The sequence below is a fragment of the Schistocerca serialis genome, chromosome 9 (genome assembly GCF_023864345.2).
Source record: "Schistocerca serialis cubense isolate TAMUIC-IGC-003099 chromosome 9, iqSchSeri2.2, whole genome shotgun sequence".
Lineage (NCBI taxonomy): Eukaryota > Metazoa > Arthropoda > Insecta > Orthoptera > Acrididae > Schistocerca > Schistocerca serialis.
The window spans coordinates 211182620-211201905 of record NC_064646.1 but is presented as its reverse complement, the minus strand read 5'-3'; the positions used below and the strand labels follow the sequence as shown (position 1 = coordinate 211201905).

At 46.5% G+C, this 19286-nt stretch overlaps 1 long non-coding RNA gene across 1 annotated transcript in view; it reads left to right on the top strand.

The window, feature by feature from the left end:
• The first annotated feature begins 225 nt into the window (after positions 1-225).
• The window catches only part of LOC126418692 (uncharacterized), a 34286-nt gene continuing 15225 nt past the window's right edge, over positions 226-19286 (top strand). Inside the window, exons 1-2 of the long non-coding RNA XR_007575886.1 lie at positions 226-637; positions 752-839. This is a non-coding gene — a long non-coding RNA (uncharacterized LOC126418692). The remainder of the gene's footprint in view (positions 638-751; positions 840-19286) is intronic.

Below are 19286 nucleotides of genomic sequence, written 5' to 3'. Positions count from 1 at the left end.
AGGTACTTTTATGTGCATGTTTACTTGAGCATATATGACGAGATTCGAAATATTTGGAAGTTATTTTTCATATTGTTTCACCTCTCACAAATAAGGAAAATACGCAATATTGGGAATACTTTCATTATGAATTTCCCTTTGGATATTAATAACCTCTGCTGTCATTGCTAGACTCTTAATTCTATTACAATGTTCCGAATTTGTGTATCACATACAGTATTTCAAAAACCCTCCTTTACCGTTCTTTATTTGGCTAAGCGAAGTGTTGTTGTGGTGACTTACCACAATAGTAACACTTCTCTGTTTGACGGGGACATTCCTTTCTGTAGACGTGCACAGAGAATCACCCTGAAATGAAACAACTTCACCCTGATGACTGTCATGTCAGAGGAGATGAGCCCGTAGAGTGTTTCCGCAATCCATTTTGATGGCACAATTTTTTGTGAAGGTATGCATGTGCAGGCTTGTATAGCATGTTGACTATCAGCTTATAGACTGCAAAGATAATATTTTTCGAAATGTTTTGAATGGTAAAACACTTTGGTTTATGATACAAGAAGTTTGTGGGCAATACGGTGTTGTGAGAGGCGGCTAGGGTGACTTATTGGCTAATAGCGTCTTGCTAAGCAGGAAAATGGTATTGTAAAGTGAATGAACTTTTGCTGTATATTTTTTTTGTTTCTGGTAATATTTCTTTAGCTTTAGAATTTTATGGAACCAGTACTTGTCATAGGCTTGTTTTTTGTTGTAGAGTCACACGATACTTCTAATCCAACCCGCACCAAAGCCGGAAACGAGAACATATTCCGATTTTGAATCGGTCAATGAATGCATGGAAGGTAAGGCAACTGTACTCAGTGCGTGATAGAGAATTAACAGCTCAAGGGAAAGTTTTGTTTTGGTATTTGTGGACGTGTTTTACAAATTTGATAGTAGCTACGTCCTGATTTTCGCCAGAAGTTAGTAAACTATTAGTTAGCATATTTATCTTCTGTCGATCTTCACATAAATCGTTGCAGCAGGTACAGGGGGAACAAATTTTCGACTATGAGCAGAATGACTGTTTATGTCCTATGTTGTTGTTCTACATCAGATTTTCATTTCATTTGATCAGGAGGTGCGTCAAAATTATTCCATACAGTACCACTATCTGACCCTGTTTACGTTATCTTGTGTACATTGTAATTGTGGTAATTCTTCTGGATTAAGTTTCGTTGGGGGATCAATTATTCTGCCCCAAATTTGGACCTTACTGAAGAAAATTGTATTTACAATTCTGGTCGACATGGAATTGAGCTACATTCAAGTCAGAATTTATTTGGATAACTGGGAAATAATTTGTGAACAAATGGTAAAAATTTAGAAACAGTTTTAGATGACCAGTTGCCTATGAGGGGAAATAGTGGTGTTTGGCATTTTTTTGTTTGGTGAGGTACTCTTGGGTTATTTCAATTTGTTTTTCCATAGGGCTTAGTTGGACATAGAGCAAAACTTGAAACTCAGCTGTATAAGGTGTAAAGATGATTCAGTTGAGTGCTTGTTTTAATATTTATATCAGGTAAATAGTTTTGAGAAGCATTTATTTTGTTCTAACATTGAAATATTAGTCATGTGCGACTGTTGCCTAATAGGTATGCATGGATTGATGGTAGAACTGCATTAAAGCACACCTCATCTAAAGTCTCAACTGCTTGTGCTCATACATTCACAGCAGTTTAGAATAACTCTGTTTTAACAAGCAATGGAAAGTACAGGATTGAATAACGACAGTATTATGGAAAGGATGTATTGCTGCTCACCACATACAGTAGGCATAGCCGTAGACAGGCATAATGAAAAAGACTGCTGAAGTATTTACTCATAAGCTTGTGGACAAAGGTCTTTGCCTGAAGTAGGAAATGCACTCACCCACACTCCTCCCCCCCCCCCCCCCCCCATTACACACACACACACACACACACACACACACACACACACACACACACAAAGACAGCCACCCTCTCCAAAAGCTTAAGAGTAAATACTTCTACATTTTTCATTGTGCCTGCAACTCAACACATCCTCTGAGATGAGTAGCAATCTATGCTCTCCATAATATTATGTCTGTTTTATACTGTGTAGGTGGAAATACAGTATGTGCTATGTGATACATGATGCACCTCTGTTTTGTGTCCCTGGTTTCATTCAGGCCGTCCCATCCACCATCTCTGATTTGGATGTAGCCTGGCCATTCCAGATTTTAGCATTGTATCCGTTTCCATTTTGTAGCCCTGTAGAGTTCGGAAGTTTTGTCACTGTTAATACGTTGACGGTACAAAATGACACTTTTGAATATTTTGAAAATAAATTACCATTTTCTTGTCATCTAAATGATGTGACATTTGGAGACTGTGCATGCTGTTGTGTAAAGATTGCAGAAATAAATAATCTCATCTACGTATACATACGTATTTTGCAAGCCACCATATGGTGCATGGTACCTTGTGCCTTTGTGTAAAAACATCAAGACAGTAGAGTAATGCATGCTTAAGTTTTCATATTTTATTTTCCTGTAGCAATGGTTTGCCATTACACAGAGTATCACATAAAGGGAAAAGTTTGACTCCTAAAAGGGATTTCTTTTAATCCCCAAAGCATGGACTGTCACTCAGGATATAAAATTAATAGTCATTGTTCCTTTGTTTTTAATTTTAACAACTTTCATGCATGTTTTAAAGGGTTTGTCAAAGGCAAAGCTATCAGCTTATGCATTATAATATCTGCAGTTGTAATGGTTAGATTTATTTGAGATTCGTAAGTGTGAAAAGTAGCATTCAATGAAGGATGAACGTTGTGCTATGTCTGTACAGTACTTTAACCAATTCAGTTTCTAACACCAGTCTGGAAAACTTTTTTATCTAGTTTATAATTTGTTGGAGCCACTGTGGAAATTAAGGGGTGATGGATTTTTATGTTATACAGCTTGAGAAACTAATGTACATTAATAACGTGGGGAGTTGGAAAATAAGTTTCCCCTGTCGACTGTGGTCAGAGTTGTTTGTGAAAGGAAAAAAAGAGAATGAGACATTAAACATAAGACATATCTTTATTTTTCTACATAATTTCCAAGTACGTTGAGACATCTGTCATGTGGCTTTATAAGCTTCTTCAAAAAGCCTTCCAGGAAAAAATCAGGGCATTGCATACGGAAGAAGTGTTGAATGGCTTGTTTGATTTCGGCATTGCTGCCAAAGTGTCTTCCATGGAGTCTTCTTCAAAGCAGGAAACAGATGGAAGTCACTTTGTGCGATATCCGGACTGTAAGGCGGATGGTGTAGGCGCTCCCAGCCAAGAGTTGCATTTGTGTTTTACATTGCCGTTGCCATGTGTGGTCTCTGAGAAGACCAGGCCACTTTTTCCGAATCAGCTCTTTCAATTTCGACAGAGTCGCACAGTACTGTGCAGCATTGATGGTTGCATCCTCCAGAAAGTCCAGCAGCAAACCTCCTTTTGTGTCCCAGAAAATGGTGAGTAGCACTTTACCTGCAGACGGAGTGCTTTTGAACTTCTTTTGGACAGGTGATGACGGATGTTTCCACTCCATGGATGCGGACTTCAATTCGGGTGTGTAATGGTGGACCCATGTTTCATCCCCCATCACAATCCAAAATACAAGGTCATTTCCAGATTCATAGTAATGCACAAGCTGTTCCAGGCTGAACGCCATGTGTTGTTCCATGTGTGTCAGTGTCAGTTGGCGGGGCACCCATCGTGCTGACACCTTCCTGTATCAAAGAATGTCGTGGATGATCTTGTGAACTCGCTCATGTCTGATTCCAAGTTCTGCTGCTACTCCATCGATGGTGATACCTTGGTTCGCTTTAATCACATCATTCACCTTCCTGACATGTGCATCTGTAGTGTCTGTGCACGCCCGTCCAGGTCTCGGTATGTCCTGCACTTGCTGACGTCCATCACTGAATTGCTGTCACCATCTCGACATCACACCTGACCCATACATTTCAACAAGGCAGTTATGAATTTCTGTGCCTGATACTCCACTTGCCCATTCATAGCAGATAACAGCTCTCACTTCCACCTTTGACCATGACTCCAAAGCGCACCTTCTCTCCATAGCTCTGGGCAAAGACTGAGAAGCTCGCCTCCGCTTTGCGCAGGCCTGCGACAGCGCCATCTGCTGGATCGTGGTCGACCTCTACCCAATGGTGTAGCGGTGTCTTCCACTTGCGTGTTCATCTGCCGTGTCGTCTTTCGCCCCTATCACACAACTCTGCCCACAGTCGAAAGGGGAAACGTATTTTCCAACTCCCCCTCATACATGTAATAACTACAAAAATTGCATACTTGAGCACTGCATTTGCAATAAATAAATTAACACATTCGGTGCGCCAGGTATGGGAACTTGAATTGAGTACATTACAGGTGCTTTTGTTTCCACACAATATTGTTTTCTGGACCAACAGCAGCTACTTAAGAGTAAACGTATTCTGAAAGAACTAGTTTTCCCATCATACATAGATTAAAAAGAAAATAAGATACTCAGTATGTAAGTGAAAACCTTAGGGTGGCTTTCCTGTGTGTTAGTTATGATAGGCTAGCTGAACTCACAGGCTGCACGTATGGAAATGCTGTAATGTACTCCATCAGGGGGTGTACTAACATCATGCTGATGCCAAGGACTCTCCCTGTGTGCATGGGGCAGCAGCATTTCTGGGTGTAGGTGTTGTATTTTGTGAGGGTATGAGATTTTCCAGGTGTTTTGTAGCCAGAGTTCTTGAAAATAAATCATTTCATTGATTGAAGGTGAAATCTTGTACTAATTATGAATATAAATGAACAAGCTTTATTAGCAGAAGATCCGTTTGTTGTTGAGAAAAATTGTACAGAACCTAAGTGTAATTGATAACGTAAGAGGTTTTATTAAAGAGCAAGTCTTGCTTTCTGTGTTATATTACTTGTCTGACATACCCCACATATGCTCGCCAAACGAGGTGCCCCCTCCAACCCGAGAGCTCGTCACTCTTTGGCGGGTTCGTGCTTAGCTACAACAGTGCCCCAGCCTTTGCAGCAACTTTTCCCTGAATGTCTGACCTCTTGCTATCCCCCTCCCCCCCCCCCCCCCTCCCCTTCTCCTCCGTGGGGAACATATCTGGGGTGTTACTGGGAATGTTCCACGTTGTTCATCTCTGGCATAAGAAGTTTCACCACCGTTTTGGTTCCTCTTTTTCGTCTTTCTCCCTAGGCACTCCTGAAGGCCGGCCCACACATCTGACGTGTAGCAAGTGACTGGGTAACAAGTGGGTAGGGTTTTCACGTGCCTCCTGGTACAGGCCAGGCCCAGGGAGGGGTGATTGCCTGAGCTGTTACCTTCCCAAGTTGCCGATTGGGCCTCTGTCATGTGTTCGGGAGGTGTGACCTGAGTTGTAAACAATCACGTAAGGCGGGTGTGGCCACTTGTGAACGGGTCCCCCAGTTGGAAGGAGTGCGCCATTGGAGATGCTGGCAATCATGGAGATTTTCTCGCAATGAGCCAATCATCTTCACAATCCATGCCTACGAAAAGTAAACAGAATGAGGCTAACGATTCAGAGACCCTTCCCAGCTGCACCATGGTTCCTCGTGGTTTCGTGCACTGAGGACGGTCAATCCTTCACAATGGTAAATCAGCTTATTATTCAGAAAGGTGTTTATGCAATTGCCAGCCCTGTGAAATTCTGCTATCGTTTATGGAATGGCACTTAGCTTTTAGAGACTACTTCTGATTTCCAAGTGCAAATGTTTGACACCTCGCTTCTCCACGGCTATCCTGTTCAGGTCGAGGCCCATAGTACTTTGAATTCTTCCCATGGTGTTATTTAAACTAAGCTGCTCGACTGTCTGACGAAGGCCGAAATCCAATCAGACCTCTCTGATTAGGGTGTCATTGCTGTCCATCAGGTGACGAAAAAGGTAGATTCCTCCTTAATGTCCAAACACACTTATTTTTGCACCTTTGATAGAGTGGTGCTTCCATCTAAGATCAAAGTAGGCTATAAAATTATTGTAGTCCGACTGTTCATTTTGAACCTGATGTGCTGCTATCACTGTCATTGTTTCAACCATACTAAAACATATTGTCGACACCCAGCCAAATGTGTAACCTTTGGTAGGGATGCGCATGACTAAGATTGTCCACCTCCTTCTGCCACTGTATAAACTGCAAAGATGACCGTGCTGCCTCCTCTCGAGATTGTACCATGTATCTCGATGAGCGGGCTGTCCATGAGATCCACGTAGAAGAAAAAGTGTCTTACCCAGTCGCACACAAGTTATTGGCTAGTCATAAAACCCTGCATTCTAAAGTCTGGCAGTTATAATTCTAGTCTTGCTACGTTTGCTCCATGAAGGACATGTTCATATAGACATGTGACCTCAAATTTAGCCCTGAGGTTGTGAAATAACTCAGTGTCCAGGTAGCATTGCCATCACCTCGTCCTGCTGTGCAACAAGCCATCAAACTCTCGCCTCAAGGGGCAAAGCCACCAGCTACACAACCGGCAGGCTGGAAAGGACAGGAGGAATACTCCCATGACTACTTCCTATGTCCCTCCAGCTCACCAACATCTGAGTCTTCCTTCACTAACCGGAACGGCTCAAAGACGTCCAACAAAAGGCAAACGGTCTTCTCCTTCGCAGACTCGAAGATCCTGTTCAACACGTCATCATGTGATACCTTTGCCCGGCTGGCCTCCCTGTCACCAGTGGACACCGCCAACCGATTTTCTGCGTTGGACTCCACAGACCGACAGCATAAGAAAGCCGATGCTTCTGTGCAACTCATGGAGCAGGATCCTCTTGCCTCTGTGCCCTGTAGCTGTGAGTCTTCACAGACTGGCACTTGGCAGCTGCCAAGGTGACACACATTCAATTTTTCCTCATCATGACTCCTCCAGTGGAACGTTCACAGCCTTCGATCCCACAAAGAGGATTTATGGCTGCTTTTAGAATTGCAGCATCCGTTGTACCCTGCCTTCAGGAAACAAAATTGCGCCCTCACGACCGTTTTGAGCTTTTGCATTTCTTCCCGGTCTGTTTTGACTCTCCCTCTGAGGTCGGCATTCCATCTTATAGGGGAGTCATGCTGCTCATATGCGATGACGTTCATAGACAACCCATCTCTCTGACTACCGATCTTCAAGCTGTTGCAGTTCACTTTGTTTTCCTCGCTTGACTTTTTCCCTTTGTGCCATTAATATCCCTCTGATTCAATGTCACGAGGGCAGACTTCCTCCAGCTTATTGGGCAGCTACCTCACCCAATTCCCCTACTTTAATGCACATCATCCCCTTTGGGGTTCTCCCAGAACCTGTCAGAGAGGTGTCCTCTTGGATGACCTTCTTAATCAACTTAAGCTGTTCTGTCTTAATGCAGGAGGACCCACATTCCTTTCCAAATCCTCGCACACCTATTCCTATTTGGACCTATCCTGCACTGCCCAGCTTGCCCATCATGCCGAGTGGTACGTTCTTTCTGACACCTACTCGAGTGACCATTTCCCATGTGCTCTCCGGTTGCTGGCTAGTACCCCACCTGCATGCACACCCAAATGGCAGCTTATTAAGGCTGACTGGCAGCTTTACGCCTTTTTGGCAACCTTCAAAGAAAAAGATTTCCCCAGTTGTGATGACCAGGTGGAATATTTTACTAACGTTACCCTTACCGCTTTAGATCATTCCATTCCTCGCCCTTCCTCTTTACCATGCCTTATCCCAGTCACTTGGTGGACAACGGCATGCCGCAACAAAACTCACATGCGAATGTGTTCTTTCCACATTTTTAACAGTCATTCAATGACGGCAAACTGCATTCATTATAAACAGATGCGTCCACAGTGCTGTCGCATTCTTTGGGATAGTAAAAAAGCTAGCTGGATTTCATTCACTAGTTCTTTTAACAGTTCCACCCCTTCCTCCGTCGTGTGGGCCAGCCTCCAACGGCTGTCTGGGACCAAGATCCATTCCCCAATTTCCAGCCTGACAGTAGCAGACGATGTCATTGTGGACCCTATTGCTATCTCCAACCTCTTGGGCTGCCATTTTGCGGCAATTTCGAATTCTTCCCACTATCCGCCTGCCTTCCTCCATCGGAAACAAGTGGCGGCGGCTTGGGCGATACCCTTCTCTTCTCAGAATCGTGAGTGCTACAATGCCACCTTTACTGTGAGGCAGCTAGATCATGCTCTGAGTTCATTCTGATCCTTCGCCCCAGGGCCAGACAGTGTCCGCATTCAGATGTTGCAGCACCTTTCTTTTGTGGGCAAGCACTTTCTGCTTAATATGTACAACCACATCTCGGCAGAGGGCACATTTTCTGGTCACTGGCGTGAAGCCACCATCATACCCATACCTAAACCCGGTAAGGACAAACACCTACCTTATAGCGACCAAACCATCTCTCACCAGCTGTTTTCAAGCTGATGGAACATATGATTCATGCCCGGCTCGTATGATGGCTCGAGTCTCTCAATTTACTAACCACTGCACAGTGTGGATTTTAAGCTAGCCATTCTGCAGTTGATCAACTCGTCACTTTGTCCACCCATGTCATAATGGTTTTCTGTAGAAATCCCAGACTGTGGCCATGTTTTTTTGACTTGGAGAAGGCCTATGACACCTGCTGGTGAACTGGTATCCCCTGTACTCTCTACACATGGGACTTACGTGGCTGCCTGCCCCGTTTCCTTGAGGAATTTTTAAAAGACTGAGTTTTCAAGGTGTGTGTGGGTTATGTCGTGTAGGACACCTTTATCCAGGAAAATGGTGTACCAGAGGATTCTGTCCTGAGTGTCATTCTCTTTGCTATTGCTACTAACCCTATAATGGGCTGTCTCCCACCAGGAATCTCTGGCTCCCTTTTTGTTGACGATTTTGCGATCTATTGCAGTTCTCCATGGACCTGTCTCATTGAACGGCAGTGTCTTCAGTGATGTCTCAATTGTCTTTATTCATGGAGCATTGACAATGGCTTTAATTTTTCCACTGCCAGAACCGTTTGTATGAATTTCTGGTGGCACAGTGGTTTCTCCCACCATCTTTATATCTTGGGCCTGTTGTTGAAACTACAAAATTCCTGGAGCTCATGCTCTATAGCAAACTCTCTTGGTCCTCCCATGTGTCTTACCTGGCAGCTCACTGTACATGGTCCCTTGATGTCATACGTGTCCTCAGTGGTACTTCCTGGGGTGCAGATCGCACCACCCTCCTCCGTTTGTACCAGTCCCTTGTCCGTTCGAAACTAGACTATGGGTGCTTTGTTTATGCGTTTGCACATCCATTCCTCTTACGCTGTCTCAACACTAGCCAACATCGTGGCATCCTTTTGGCCACTGGTGCCTTTTACACTTGCCCGGTTTAGAGTCTGTATGCTGAAGCTTCTGAACTGCCATTGTCCTGTTGCCGTGATTTTCTCCTCAGCAGATGTGCATGCCATTTGTCTGCCATTTGAGGCCACCCATCCTATGCCTCCTGCTTTGATGGCTCCTTCGATCACAAGTATGGGGTGCATCCCTCCTGTCTGCTACCTCCTGGAGTCCACTTTCGTCACTAGCTCTGGTGGCTTAACTTCACGCTACCTGCAACTTTGCCTGTAGGTGTGAACACTTCACCACCTTGGTTCCGTATGGTGGCCCGTGTTCACCTTGGCCTTCATTTGCTTCCTAATGACACTACTCCAGCCTTATCTATCACCTTCAGTTTCATGACCTTCGCATGGAACCCGCAGGGGGGCCCACAGTCCCTTTTATGGGTACATGTGTGGCGCACACAGGGCCCCGAGGTATTGCAGTCTCTTTCTTTTTCCAGACTGCATTACCATCCCGGTTCCTTTCCTTCCCTGTTTTTGCCCCCCCCCTCCTTTACCTCTTGGTGGACTTCTTTATATCGACCTGGCTATCCTCCCGGCTTTGTTTTGGTATATGCTGTTGTTTAGTTTGCTGTTTCCATCTAATTTTCAGCGTTTTTGGTCCCCTCGGGGTTTGACCGCCATTTCCAACGTTTTCCGTTCAGTGTGACCCATTTGGGGATGAACTCCCAACCTAGTTTCCATGGTGCAGACTCCTTTCCCCATCCCCTCCCTTTTCCCCTTGCACCCCTTCCTTCTAGGTCACCAGCACGGTAGCCAGTCCTTGTGGTGGGGCTGTTAAGTACCCACTTGGCTAAGCTCCCTGACAACACAGGGATCACACTGCTAGTACCTGAGCTGTTAATGCATTGTGTATGCCAAGGAGTCGATGCTCATCACTTTGGGGCATCAGAACTCCCGGCAATGGCCGCCATGCCAGACGGCCCTAGCTGTGACTGGGTGGCGCCCACGGGACGAGCCCCTGGTTGGAGTGGGTGGTTCTAGGCTGGATGCCTTGCACATGAAGCGACGAAAGCTTCAACGTCCTGGCCATTCTGTGGCCGTCTCTAAGAGTGATAGAAGACATGACACTCCTCCTTCCGATCCTTCGGCCTTCCCCTACCTGACCACACCCTGGGAAGAGGGTCAAGCTCGCTGGCTTGGGTTGAAACCTTTCCCTCGGTACCTGGTTTGTACCAGGACAGATGGCGAAAGTTTTGCCACGACCAAGCCTTTGTTTTTCGTGGAGATAATTGAAGATAAGTATGGCGAAGTGGAATCCATGAGTAAAATGCGGTGTGGTTCTTTGCTCATAAAGACCTTTTCTGCTGCCCAATCTGAAGCCCTGTGTGCTTGTTACCATCTCGGTGACATCCCAGTCTCCGTTGCACCACACCAGTCTTTGAACTCAGTACAGGGCATCATTTTACTTCGGGATCTTCTCCTCCACCAAACTGACGAGGAGCTCCGTGCAAACCTCGAGCGGTGAGGAGTTCAATTTATCCGCCGTGTACAGTGAGGCCCTATAAACAATTGCACCGATACGGGCGCCTTTATCCTGGCCTTCAAGGGGGATACCCTCCCAGATAAGGTTAAGGTGATGGTGTAGCGGCGTGATGTGAAACCTTACATTCCACCACCGATGAGATGCTTTAAATGCTTAAAATTTGGAGACATGTCGTCCTGCTGCACCAGTGACCCCTCTGCAGTGACTGTGGGCGCCCCCTCCATGAGGGGAATGCCTGTGCTCCCCCGCCAGTGTGCGTAAATTGTAATGTGCAGCATCCTCCATGCTTGCCAGCATGTCCGGTGTATGTGAAAGAACGACGGATTCGAGAGTACAAGACCTTAGATCGACTTATCTACATAGAGGCTTGTTGAAAGTACGACCGGCTCCATTCCATGCCTACAACTTCTACTTTTGCTTCAGTTATATCCATTCACCCTCCTATCCCTTCTCTTCCCAGCCACGCCCCATTCGTCCCACACTTTCTGCCTCACCCTCACTCTCCTTCTCCCCATCAGTACTCATACCCACCACTTCAGGTGCTGCTCCCCCTCTCCCGCCGGAGAAATGCTCCCCTTCTTCAGCAGCTGCGGGTAATGGAGCTCCCTCCCGGGACTCCTTTTCACAGCATCCCCCAGGAAGGCGATCTGCAGCTCCACATTGGCCTTGCGATCCGTGCCCGATGGGTGCCAAGATTGCCAGGTGTAATTCCGTGCCTGACCTCGCTGCAGTCTGCCCTTCTCTTCCTTCACAAGAGAAGAAGCAGAAACACAAGAACAAGGGCAAGGCCCCTCTGGTACCCCGTGAGGTGCCACCTTCCCCCCCTCCAGCCAATGAACCAACAGTGTCTGACCCCACCTATATGGACATTACTCCATCCTTATCCATGACGGATGGCAACTATGTGGCATGATTGACTCCGGTCCATTTGCTTCCCATTTGGACCCCAGCCTGAGAATCCTCCAGTGGATATTTGCACTCCCTGAAGTTGCAGCTCCTTCCTTCCTCCTACTCTGCTGCTTGCATTGCTCTCCAGGAGACCCATTTTGTCAATTCTTACTCACCCACCCTTTGTGGGTTCCACACTTTCTGTTGGAACTGAATTGGCCCCTTGCGGGCCTGTGGTGGTGTTTGCACCTTGGTCCGCAAGGACATTTTTAGTAAATGGGTTCCCCTCCATACTGCTCTGGAAGCAATTGCTGTCACGATCCATCAGGCCACTCCAATCACAATCTGTAATCTCTACCTCCCACCTGATAGGCTGCCCACATCCCTTGCCCTAACCACCCTTCTTTAACAACTCCCTTCTCCCTTGCTGCTTCTAGAGGATTTTAATGTCCACAACCATCTTTGGGGTAGTCACAAGACTACTGCCCTGGGCAGGACAGTTCAAGCTGTTCTGGCAGGGCCTGACCTCTGTCTACAGGGCTATTACAAATGATTGAAGCGATTTCATAAATTCACTGTAGCTCCATTCATTGACATATGGTCACGACACACTACAGATACGTAGAAAAACTCATGAAGTTTTGTTCGGCTGAAGCCGCACTTCAGGTTTCTGCCGCCAGAGCGCTCGAGAGCACAGTGAGACAAAATGGCAACAGGAGCCGAGAGAGCGCATGTTGTGCTTGAAATGCACCCACATCAGTCAGTCATAACAGTGCAACGACACTTCAGGACGAAGTTCAACAAAGATCCACCAACTGCTAACTCCATTCGGCGATGGTATGCGCAGTTTAAAGCTTCTGGATGCCTCTGTAAGGGGAAATAAACGGGTCGGCCTGCAGTGAGCGAAGAAACGGTTGAACGCGTGCGGGCAAGTTTCACGCGTAGCCCACGGAAGTCGACGAATAAAGCAAGCAGGGAGCTAAACGTACCACAGCCGACGGTTTGGAAAATCTTACGGAAAAGGCTAAAGCAGAAGCCTTACCGTTTACAATTGCTACAAGCCCTGACACCCAATGACAAAGTCAAACGCTTTGAATTTTCGGCGCGGTTGCAACAGCTCATGGAAGAGGATGCATTCAGTGCGAAACTTGTTTTCAGTGATGAAGCAACATTTTTTCTTAATGGTGAAGTGAACAGACACAATGTGCGAATCTGGGCGGTAGAGAATCCTCACGCATTCGTGCAGCAAATTCGCAATTCACCAAAAGTTAACGTGTTTTGTGCAATCTCACGGTTTGAAGTTTACGGCCCCTTTTTCTTCTGCGAAAAACACGTTATAGGACACGTGTATCCGGACATGCTGGAAAATTGGCTCATTCCACAACTGGAGACCAACAGCGCCGACTTCATCTTTCAACAGGATGGTGCTCCACCGCACTTCCATCATGATGTTCGGCATTTCTTAAACAGGAGGTTGGAAAACCGATGGATCGGTCGTGGTGGAGATCATGATGAGCAATTCATGTCATGGCCTCCACGCTCTCCCGACTTAACCCCATGCGATTTCTTTCTGTGGGGTTATGTGAAAGATTCAGTGTTTAAACATCCTCTACCAAGAAACGTGCCAGAACTGCGAGCTCGCATCAATGATGCTTTCGAACTCATTGATGGGGACATGCTGCGCCGAGTGTGGGAGGAACTTGATTATCGGCCTGATGTCTGCCGAATCACTAAAGGGGCACATATCGAACATTTGTGAATGCCTAAAAAAAACTTTTTGAGTTTTTGTATGTGTGTGCAAAGCATTGTGAAAATATCTCAAATAATAAAGTTATTGTAGAGCTGTGAAATCACTTCAATCATTTGTAATAACCCTGTACTGAACACTGGCACTCCCACATGCTGTAGTGTGGCATATGGCACTTTCTCTGCCATTGACCTCTCCATCTGCAGTCCCGGCCTTATCCATCCGGACCTTGTCGCAGAGCATTTCGCTCAACACTTTGCCCAAGCCTCTGCATCAACTCAGTATCCACCCACATTCCTCCTCCTGAAAGAGAGCTCGGAACGACTGCCTTTGTCTTTTGTTTCTCGCTGCTTGGAGCCTTATAATGCCCCATTTAGCGAGTGGCAATTCACCAGTGCCCTTGCCCTCCCCCCCCCCCCCCCCCCTCGCCCCCCCCCCCCCTCGGCCCTCATCGGATACATAACCAAATGCTCCAACACTTATTGGTGGCTGGCCACCTTCATATACTGACCATTTTCAGCCATCTGTGGAGAGAGGGGGTATTTCCTACTAAGTGGCAGTAAAGCTTTGTTATTCCGGTGTTGAAGATGGGAAGCCACCGCTTCAGTTGGATAGCTACAGTCCAGTTAGCCTTACCAACACCCTATGCAACCTCCTTGAATGCCCAGTGAGTTGGCAGCTGTTTTCGGATCCTTGAATCCCGCGACCTGTTATAATTGAATCAAGGTGGTTTTCGCTGTGGCTGCTCTATGGCAGATAACTTGGTCCACCTGGAGTCTGCTATCCGCCCGTCTTTTGTCCTTCGGCAACATCTCATTGCAGTCTTCTTTGACCTGCATAAAGCCTATGACACTACCTGGCGCCACCACATACTCACCACCCTTTGCGAATGGGGCCTTTGTGGCACTCTGCTCGTTTTTATCCGTAATTCTTTCTTGTCGCTCTTTCCAGGTCCATGTTGGTTCCTTCTACAGCACTTCCCATTGGCAAGAAAATGGGGATCCACAGGGTTCCGTGCCGAGCACCCCTCTCTTTATTGTAGCCATAAATGGACTGGTGGTGGTGGCTGCTGGGCCAGCAGTGTCCCCCTCTTTGTTTGCTGACGATTTTTGTATTTACATCGCTTCCTCCGTCATGGGTGCTGCAGAACGCTATCTACAGGGGGCAATCTACCAGGCGCAATCTTGGTCTCTCTCCCATGGCGTTCAGTTTTCGATGGCCAAGTTGTGTGTCATGTATTTCTGCCATTTCCATACAGTCCATCCCCGTCCTGACCTGTTCTTCGATGGCCAATCCCTCGAGGTGGTGGACACCGATCACTTCTTGGGTCTGGTCTTCAATGCCTGGTTGATGTGGCTCTCTTATCTTCGACAGCTGAAAAGGCCGTGCTGGTTACATTTCAATGTTCTTAGATGTCCGTGCAATACCACCTGGGGTGCAGACTGATCTATTCTACTGCAGTTGTACAAAGCACTGGTCCAGTCTCGTTTGGACTACAGGAGTCCTGTCTGACCCCATCCACCATTGTGGGGTATGACGTACGACTGGTGCTGTGGTGTCTCAAATCCAGAAACAACAAATGTTGCCACACTATTCATATGCTCTGCGTATTAGCCATGCTTATAAAATTCAGTAAAATGATGACGATTTCAAGACGTGCAACTAATTGATTATTGGCACTCTTATCTTAATGTGAATGTATACATTTTATGAAATGAAGAAAAGAAGAATTTCATTGCTAACATATGTTGTATCATGAAAATATATTAGTAGTTCTGTGACACTGTGTGATAATGTCAATTTTTGGGAGGGTGTGGAAAAAACCTGCGAGAAGCGCAACACACTAAGGGGAGTTGGAATGCCTATATCAGCAATGTTATATTGTGTTAACTGGCTTTTTCACATCTCAGAAATCACTGTAGCAATGGACCTGGACCTGCTAATGGACATGTACATCATGTTCTTAGTGTACTGTACTAAAACTATTGCATTTCAGTGACTGGTTTTGGAAGTACTGTTTTTTAACCATACAGTTAAATTTTGTGTACTTGCTCCAAAGTAATATTAGTTACACTTTACATTGTGTTTTTCAAACAGTGGAAAGTTGCAAGATAATGGTAATATGGAAAGGTTAGTTTGTTCCTCACCACATACAGGAGACATTGCATTGCAACATGTGCTATGAAAAAATGATAGAAACATTTTTAGCATTCTTTTCATTGTGCCAGTCTGCAACTCATTGCCCCCTTCTTTGTGGTGAGTAACAGTCTATGCTTTCCATATTATTACATTGTTTTTATTTTAGTGCGCTCGACTCAGTATCTGCTTGCTGCAAATCCCAGAAAATTTGGCTGTACTACCTTAAGTAATTCCTGAGATTTAGGGAAAACTGTAACAGAAAGTGTAAATTTTCTGCAACTGCTTCTAAATTTTGAAATGGCAAATAATTCCCCCCCCTCCCCCTCACTCAGAAGCACTGTACACCACATTGTGTATCGTCTCTTGACCATTTTCCAAGAATCTTTTCTTTTATTCCTTGTGGACTCCTTGGTGGCCTTTAGTGCAGCATACTTTGCTTTATTGGTGCAGACCTTGTCCATCTGTTCAAGTTCTCAGATGCAATTTACTCCAGGATCAAGTCCTGTACACTGTCACACATTCCATGTTGCCATCATTAAAAGCAACAACAGTCTCTGACCCCTCATTTTATTGTCTTCCCCCTAACAAAAACAAATTGTGTATGGAACTGTTGGAAAGTCTGTACCCATGTAATCACTTCAACAATTCAGGATGTGCTAGTTCCGTAAAGGGGTGTTGACCTCCTTGACTAGTTAGGGGTTGAATGTTATTGGCTATATGAAGTTTTGGAGTATTGAGTCTAGCAATATTTACCCTATGTATCTGCTCTGTGAGGATAAAGTTGACGTTTAGCGGGGTGATCACTAACATTAATAATACAGAAGATGCAGTCATTTGCTCATTGAGAGCTAATCCCTAACAATTTGGGGAATAGTTTTGAACCCTCCCAAAATTTGAAACCTGTGTTCCTCTTCACCAATCATTGCTCAGAATGGAGTGCATATCTCCAGAAAAATCATTTAACACCTTATTATAACCCCCCAGGGATCCACACCTCTTTTGTGGATACGTGCGTAGCGAGCACGGGACCCCGAGCTGATGTGGCCTTCCTTCCTTTCCAAGCTGCATACCTTCCCTTTCCACATCCTTCCCCATCCCCCATCTTCACCCCCCCCCCCCCCCACCTCTGGCTCTTTCCATCCCTTTCTCCCCCTCTGGGAGTATGGTTTGTGCCTATGTCCGGAGACGGACGCTTGTAAATGTACCACATTCTTTGCCTTCCTTGCTTGTATGTCTTCATCCTTCCTTTGTCCTTCTCTTTTCCTTACCTTTTCTCTTTACCCTTTTCTCTGCTGCGGCGTTTGAGACCTCTCTTCTTTCCTTTCCCTTTCTCTTTCTTCCTCCCTGTGCATGTCTGAAGGCCGACCCACGCACTTCCATGCGTAGCCGGTGACGGGGTAACGCGTAATTCCCCGCACCGGGTAGACAGGTAGGACACGTACGTACCCCCTGGTAACGGCCAGGCCCAGGGAGGGGTGATTACCCGAGCTGATACCTTCCGAAAGTGCCGATTGGTCCCTCCGTCCGTTTGTCGGGAGGTGTGACCTGAGGTGTGAACAATCACCTAAGGTGGGAGTGCCCTCAGAGAGGGCCCCCACAAGGGAGGAGCGCGCCATCGGAGATGCCGGTAATCATGGGGGATTCTTCCGCAATGGTTTCCTCACCTTCCACTATGTCTGCTCACAAACGTAAGTTCACTGAGTCTCAGCCACAGTCAGTTCTTCCATCGTTGCCACAGTTCCTTGTTGTTTCTCGGTCTGACGAAGGTCACGACTTCTCCACGGTCAACCCTTTCATTATTCAGAAAGGTGTCGACACAATTGCAGGTCCTGTAAAGTCTTGTTCCAGATTACGGAATGGCACCCTGTTAGAAACAGTCAGTGCCCTCCAGGCACAAAAATTGCTGCGTACCTCACTACTACACACCTTCCCTGTTCGGGTGGAACCGCACCGTACTTTAAATTCCTCGCGTGGAGTCGTTTATACACGCTCCCTCGATGGATTGTCTGATGAAGAAATTCAGCACTACCTGTCTGACCAGGGCGTAACGGCTGTTCATAGAGTTATGAAAAGGGTTGACACGAACATCATTCCAACCCGCACTGTCTTCTTGACATTTAACAAAGTTCAACTCCCATCGAAGATCAAAGCAGGCTATGAGATAATTTCCGTTCGCCCCGTTTTTAAGGACGAAAAGCTCATCCAGGAAATTAGAGTAAAGGAAAAGGTGTCGACCTTTGCTGCTCGAAAATTATTCGCCAGTCGACAGCCCACTGTGCCGCAGAAAGGAAAATGCAGCACTGTCCTTGCTTCTCCTCGGCCAACAGAGGAGGTGGCCACACAGACTTGCGACCTCACCTTTAGTGCCACGGTCGTCAGATTGGCCAGCGCAAAGATCGCCCGTTCAACCTCACCACTTTCGCCTGCCCACTCTCTGGCTCACCCTTCGTCGAGTTCTGCTAAATCTCGAGCCCAAAAGTCAGACACCAAGACTTCGAAAAAAGAGCATACTCGTGAAGAGTTTTTACGTATGGCAACTTCCCAACCATCAGTTCCTCCTTCCTCTAAACATCATACTTCCAAGAAGGCTACAAAGAAACCCAGTTCCTCTCCTTCTCCGCCCAGGCGTGTCCCATCTACAGCACCACCTGGCGGAAATCGCCCTCGGCCGTCTTCTGTGTCGCCGAGACGCACTGCTGGCGACCGATCAACCGGCCGATCGCTGGTGGCAGGAGCTGCTCCTGACCAACCTATGGATCAGGATCTTATGCCTTTGGCTGAATGCCATTCCATGCTGTCGGTTGCAAGCTCAGAGCAGTCGTTGAGTTGACAGTGACCTTGGTCACATTCCTCCATTTTCTGTTCACCCTGTGTCCATTATCCACTGGAATATCCGCGGTATTCGACCCAATCGGGATGAATTGTCGATCCTCTTACGATCCTACTCGCCGGTCATCTTCTGTCTTCAGGAAACAAAGCTGCGTCCCCATGACTGCTTTGTTCTCCCTCATTTTCAGTCCATCCAATATGATCTCCCCTCTGTTGAAGGCACTCCAGCACATGGAGGACTCATGATTCTTCTCCATGAAACTCTCCATTATCACCCAATCCATTTAAACACTTCCTTCCAAGCTGTCACCGTCCGTCTTTCCCTTTTCGGATACACGTTCTCTCTTTGTACTGTATACATTCCATCGTCCACACCAATGGCACGAGCTGATCTCCTTCATCTTCTTGGTCAGCTTCCACCCCCATATTTGCTGGTTGGGGACTTCAATGCCCACCACCCACTTTGGGGATCTCCACATCCTTGTCCACGTGGCTCACTATTGCTAGACGTCTTCCACCAAACAGATCTAGTTTGCCTCAACACTGGGGTCCCTACATTTTTGTCTGCATCAATGACAAATTTATCTCATTTGGACCTTGCGGGCGGTACTGTTCCGCTAGCTTGGCGCTTCGAATGCTTCGCCCTTGATGATACACACTCGAGTGACCACCTTCCATGTGTCCTTAGACTGCAGCCTCAACTGCCCTACATGCGCCCGCGACGCTGGAAGTTTGCCCAAGCCAATTGGACACTTTTTTCGTCTCTAGCGACATTCGATGACCGTCACTTTCCCAGCA